Source organism: Chrysemys picta, chromosome 18 (genome assembly GCF_011386835.1).
Source record: "Chrysemys picta bellii isolate R12L10 chromosome 18, ASM1138683v2, whole genome shotgun sequence".
Lineage (NCBI taxonomy): Eukaryota > Metazoa > Chordata > Testudines > Emydidae > Chrysemys > Chrysemys picta.
Window position 1 is genome coordinate 24498347 of NC_088808.1, and position 6317 is coordinate 24504663.

Here is a 6317-nt window from a genome sequence, read left to right on the forward strand (position 1 = left end):
CCTGTACTACTTGAGAATTAATTGCTGAGTTACTATTGTGTGTTCTGTACCTTTAATTGTGCTTCACCTCTATTTAAAAGCTTTGTACTGCCTCTCTTGAAACTGGTAAAGCCTTTAACATTTTAAATTAATGAGCTTGCACAATCTTGTATACAGGAAACCCATCTTGTCTCTACTGTGATTATTAATGTATTATATCATTCTGTAAAAACTGATTAAAAAGGAGAGCAGTTTAACTGTGACTGGGTTTCGCGTCTCTGCATTGTAACATTCATGTCATGTTCTGTATATTCAGCAATGGCACTGAAGCCAGCATTGCAAGCTTATTTTATTGTAATATATACAACTTTGTTTCCACTAATTTTTGCACTTTGTTTTCAATTCAACACTGTTCTGACATGTTGCATATGTAGACTCCTCCCATCTATGCACACGTACAGCTCAAAGGATGTGGTGTGAGGAAGAGCAGAAAGGAAACAAGACCCCAGTGACAGAATAAGGAGCTTTGCACTTCTAGGGCACTGGTTAATAGTGATGGTAGTTACCAAGTGGCCAGTTAGTGGCATGTGGGAAATGAGTTTGGGGACTTGCACTGCAGTGTGATGGACAGATTTCTGCATCACTGTTTGTACAGTCCTGAGCACAGTATTGCATTCCAAGTCTCACAAAGTCCACCATCACTACTGAAGCTAATTGGCCCTGTTGCCATCTCAACATGGAGCAAAAGATCAGCTACGTTTGTAGTGAAGTCATTTGTAGCCCTGTGCAGGTGGTGGCTCCAGGACAGGGCTCTATAACCTGGGCAGGACTCTGGAGGAAGAGTTCTGTGGCTTGCTGCCTGTACTGTACCTGATCCGTGGATAGAAGAGTTCATTCACCATGGCTGTCAAGTCCATAGCACTAAAGTCACTTAAGTTTTTCTTCCCTTTTTTAAAAAAGTCTCCTGTTGAAAACTGAAGACCATAACAAATTCAGATTAACATGCTGCTGCCTAAAAGATGAATAGACAGACTATCTTAAACAGGTTAATCTACCAGTAATCTCATTTAACATTATCTGGCAGTTAAAGGGTAGACTTTGCTAGGCTCTGTCCTCCATTTAATTTGGCTAGCAGAGTGGAATAAATTTGGCAACAGCCCAACAGCAGATCTTCTACAGCAAGAATCCTGCAGCTCTTACGGATCATGAGACAGTGCTGTGGTTTGCTGAAAACATGTACATGGGAGTATTTTGGGATGGGAAAGCAATTCAATACCATCCAATGATCTCTCTTGTCTAGTGTTTGAACAGCATCTACCTTGGCTGAATGTAAAAGTTTAGTGGTAATTGTTTTTTTTTCCCTCAGTCCATCTGGTCTCATTCCACTTTGATCTGTTCAAAAGCAGCAATATGTAAAATTAAGCTGTCATACATAATCTATATTTTTAACTGAAAAGCTTCTTTCAACATGCAGAGTCACGATAGGGTTAGGAGAAAACCATCTGTGTTTCAGTCCATTTCAGAGAACATTTTCCCAGCAATATAATTTAACGTCAAAAGTGAAGTCCTTAGCTTAAATGAGAGTTCAGCAGGAGTTAATTTTGTTCACATTTTGTCCACTTACAGCAGCCTCAGTAAGGGATCTGGTTTCATAAAGCCTTTATTAACAAAAATGAAATTCACAACACATCCTCCTGTCAGAACAGAAATGAGTAGGGAATACTTAGCACTGCATTTCTCCGGCATTTTTCATACAAGGCTCTCAAAGCATGAACCACTTCTGTCAGATAATTGTGGTTGAGGAAACAAACACAGAAGGGTGAAATGACTTGCCCATGGTCACTCTGACTAACAGCTGGCAATGGATGCACTACTTGGGTGCTACCTATGCCACAGGGAGGGCTTCTCTCATCAGCCTCGGTAATCCATCTTGAGAGGCAGTAGCTAGGTCAACAGAAGATTTATTCTAGTGACCTAGCACTGACTACACTGGGGGTGAGGTCACTATAACTACATCTTTCAGGGCAGTGGACTTTTCGCACCCCTGAGAGCAATTCCTAGACCAGGACAGTGGAAGTGAGTGTTCACAGCTTAAGGCTCTCTCAGACCTACCTCCCCTCCTGTGTCAGTGGAAAGGGTTTACTGTACATCTATTGGGGCTCTTCTGCTCCCTGGGCTTGGGGCTGCTGGAAAAGCATTCACCCCCACCTCCACGCAGCTCTTCTCTTGCCACTTGTCTGCAAAACCTTTTGGGAACAGTCAAGAACCTCTCTTTCCAGGGTGGAGTGAAAGACCCAAGTTGTGCTGGTTTCCTCTGGCAGGAGATCTCTCTAGGGGAATAGCAGCTGGGTTGGAAGATCAAGCCAGGGCCATAGTGATAGGTAAGAGAAATGGGAACTAACTCAGCAGTTTGCCCTTTGGGGAAAGTGGGGTGGCTGCAGGTGGGTACAAAGGTGTGTTTGCTCATAGGGTGGGCTCATGAGGCGAGAGCTCGAGACGTGCCAGTGAGACTTGGCTGTACTGGGGTGAGTTGGGAGGACTGTTTTGGGAGAGGGGCATAGCTGGAGCTCCATGTATGTCACTCCCGGGCAGGGTGAGATTAACTGTGTCTCTCGCCGCTGCCTCATTCCATCCTGTTCCGGTAAATGCTCTCCTGCCTGAGGAGGTTCTATTGCAGACAGGGCTGCGCACTTCCTGCCTTGGGGTGGTCGAGCAGGTGCAGGTCTTCGAGGGTCACATGTACCACCTTCAAACAGGATGATGCACATAGTTACAGCCCGCTGCGTGAGTGGTAAACCCATCTTCCCCCCACACACACACACACCCCTGCAGACAAGTCCCACACCATGATTCTGACACACCAAAGGGTGCCCTTGGTCCGGGCCAGATCCCCAGCTGCTGTAATTCATGGCTCTGGGGGAGAGAGACAAGGTGGGGGAGGTGTAACATCTTTTACTGCACCAACGTCTCTTGGGGAGAGAGACAAGCGCTTGAGCTACCCCGAACTCTTCTTCAGGAAGATAAAGCTTCAGGAAGAGCTCGGTATAGCTCGAAAGATATTACACCACCTCCACCCTCTCTCTCTAATATCCGGGGACCAACAACCCCACCAACGCTGCATGGCTCCATGGGACTGGGTGAACTGCACCGCGTTACACTAGTGAGACTCTGGCCCTTAGACGCTGATGGTTTAGCTGGGCAGGGCAGTGGGGGAGAATCACAAAGCCCCCTTGTCCCATGTAAGCACGAGCAGGGGCCCAGGATGGGAGCCAGGCCGGCGGGGAGTCTTCGGGCTGGGATGCTGGTCTCTTGCAGCCAGGCTCACGGTTCCCAGAACGGCGCTTTCTGCTCTGCAGCTTCAGGAGCCAGGCTCAGGCCTCATGGAGCTGAACTGCCAAGAGCCGGAGCTGGCATGCCCCTCGGGAGGAGAGGGAGGATCCGGAGCAGAGCCCACGTGCGCTGGAGGAAAGGCTTCGCAGAGATCCTGAAAAGGCAGCTGCCTTGCCTACCTCGGCTGCAAGGGAGTGGCAGGCGGAGCAGCCCTTTGCTTCTGCCTGGGGTGCAACGTCCCCTTACCCCGAAGAAGAGGAGAAAGAGAGTCACTCTGGAGCCAAACTGGGATTCTATGGATGGCCTGAGCTCTGTCGCTCAGGGAAAGCAAGGGACTAGAAGCCCACTGGTTGCTGTGGGGAGCCAAGTCCTGCCCCAAGCAATTGACAGGCCTGGTCCTGCCTGTTGCAGCTGCAGCGCAGAGGCACACGGACTGCCAGGATGGACTGCCTAGAATTGCCAGGGTGTTAATTCCACTCTAAAGAGAGCCAGGCCTGGATTGTTGCAAGAAACGGCGGGACAGATTCGTCCTCAGCCCCTGCTCTGAGTGGCCACTGCTTTCTCATCACAGGCATCTGCAATAATTGGCTGTGCAGGCAGAAAATTATTAGTACAGGTACAGGATGATGTCCCTCCCTGCCTGATTTGGGAGCTAGGACCGATGCAGGCATGAGAAGCAGGGGTTTTTTTACTCTCCATCCCTGGTCTATTAGCTCTCTGCCTCCAGCCCCAAGCACAGAAATGTGAGATGACACTTCCCTTTCTGTGATGATGAACCCTCTCTACTGCTGTGACCTCAGAGAGGCTGCCAAGGGCTCTCCTGTCGCGTACCTTGCTGTGGTCGGGGTCGGGATAGTCGCAGACCCCTGCTGGGAAGGCAGATCTCATTAAATTCTTCAGCTCCTTTGGGTAAATGTAAGTTGGATACTTTGTTTTCTCCAGGCCTATTCTTCCTTCCCACTTTAAATCCAAGCAGACAGGTTACACTGGACAATGCTACAAAATGGGCACATTGTACACAACCATTTCCTCCCCAGAGCCGATGTGAAAAGGGCCCATCACAGGCCTCTTTGCCGTGAACTCTGGCACCACATGTAGGTCATGGCAATCACTGCAGCATAAGGCTGCATAGCATCCTCGGGGAAGAGGTTCACGGCTCCTCTAGCACCGGGGCTGTGGATTAAGGTCTAGTGCAAGCTGCCTTGACGTTACTGCAACCCTGCTGTCCAGGCCCTAGCCAGCCATGCAGCTCTGCAGTGCTTTGGAAGTCCCTTGCGCCCCACACATCCCATGTACTCAGTAACACTAGAGCCAGGTTTACCCATTAGCCTCCCCTTCGCTCTCAAGGCCCCTCTCTTTGAGGGGAGCCTGAAGCGAAAGGCTGGGCTCCTTCCCCACCTCCTTTGCTCTCACCAGCCGCCTGCGGATGAGTCTGTATGCCTTGTGCCTCCTGCTCTTATCACACTTCATTGTTGCTGCTTGCTCCAGGACAGGTGCCACCCAGAGGGGGATCCTGCAATAGACAGCTCCTGAGAGCCCAGCAGAGACTGGCACCCGGGCCTATGACACAGCTGTTGCTGGACATAGCTTTATTGCCCGCTTGCTTTTCCGCTGAGGACCCCCAAGCATGAACTCACCCTCCCGGACACCAGAGCAGTAGATAAGGATTCTTATAGATGTTTTACAGGTCAGAAAACTGAGGCCTGTGACCAAGCTGCAGAAATCCAGTCATCCCTGCTTTAATCCACTAGACCCCACACTCCTCCCAAAGCCAAGAATGCAGTCCAGGAGCCCTGACGCCCAGTCCCCACTGCTCGGATCCCTTAACGCTCCCCTCCCATCTCCAGTTCTTAGCTGGTTTCTCTGGCCCCTGAATAGAGTTCCACTGGCTTCTGCTATGTGCACAGCATATCTGGGTTTCCTCCCTAACCTGGAAACAAACCTTTACAGCCAAGTAACAGGCTGATGGAGCAGCGAGAGGAGCCACGTGGTTGGGAGGAAAAATACAGGCACATTTCCTGGCTTTGTGTGTGCTTACGAGGGGGTGCATGTGAGCACACCCCTGATCCCACTGGCATTAGCTTCAGGCAGGAGTTTGCCACAGAAGCTTCTGTCTTGGTCCAGGGCAGGGTCCTTCACCTCAGCATGCTCTGGAGAGCGAGGGAAGCTGGCTGGGCATGGAAAGGGCACTGTGATGCCAGCCCTCCCTGTGGGTGTCCCCATGGCACTGAGCTACCAGCTGCCTCGCAGACCAAGGGGCCGAGCCCCCCGCCTGCCCACCTGGGTTCCTAGAGCCCTGGAGGAGGCAGGGGGCACTTACCCATACTGCTGGCAGAGCCGAGCCATGTTCTCCATGGGAGCTGACCTCTCCAGCCCGGTGACGCTGCAGCCTGTGGGCATGTGTGACTCCCAGCCGGAAGGGGAGCTGCCGCTGACCTTTTCACCCCTCGGGTGGCTGGACAACTGCCAGTAAGTGACTTGCACCAGCCCTGCCTCTGTCCCCCGGCTCCAGAGCCAGGCCAGCGCCACGCCAGGCAGTGCAGTGAGACAAGGCCTGGCCTGCCAGGCACTGGCCCATTCAGCGCCGTGCTGCCTGGCACTGCCCTGCCGCACAGCCCCTGGCCCCAGGTGAGGAGGGGACTGGAGCAGCGAGGGGCGCCCTGCACCCACCACGAGAGCATCGTTTGCAGAGGTTACACCTGCCTGACTGGGCGGGGGAGGGGAGATGCTGGCAGGCAGCACATGGCTGCAGGCCCAGGCCCACGCCCGGCTTCTCTCGTTCCCTTTCCAAGGGTGACACCTAGTGGCTGAGAGCCCCAGGCACATCCCCCAAGGCCCTTCCACCCCCACTAGCCTCCTGGTCTGCAGGGGAGCATCACCCACCCAGCTCCCTCCAGAGACCGCTCTAGCAGAAGCATCCGGCAAATGCATTTGTCCCACAATCTCTGACTGCCCCCCCATCCCCCTGCAAGGCTCAAAGCTTCTAGCTGTCGCCACGGCTTATCGGA

General features: G+C 52.1%; 1 long non-coding RNA gene across 1 annotated transcript; it reads right to left on the bottom strand.

The window, feature by feature from the left end:
* Positions 1-1621: 1621 nt before the first annotated feature.
* On the bottom strand, positions 1622-5956 carry LOC135976446 (uncharacterized). Its single transcript, XR_010593558.1, has 4 exons — positions 5630-5956; positions 4723-4822; positions 4141-4269; positions 1622-2725 (listed from the first exon to the last, which is right to left on the bottom strand). It is a non-coding gene; the product is annotated as an uncharacterized LOC135976446 (long non-coding RNA).
* Between the last annotated feature and the right edge of the window lie 361 nt (positions 5957-6317).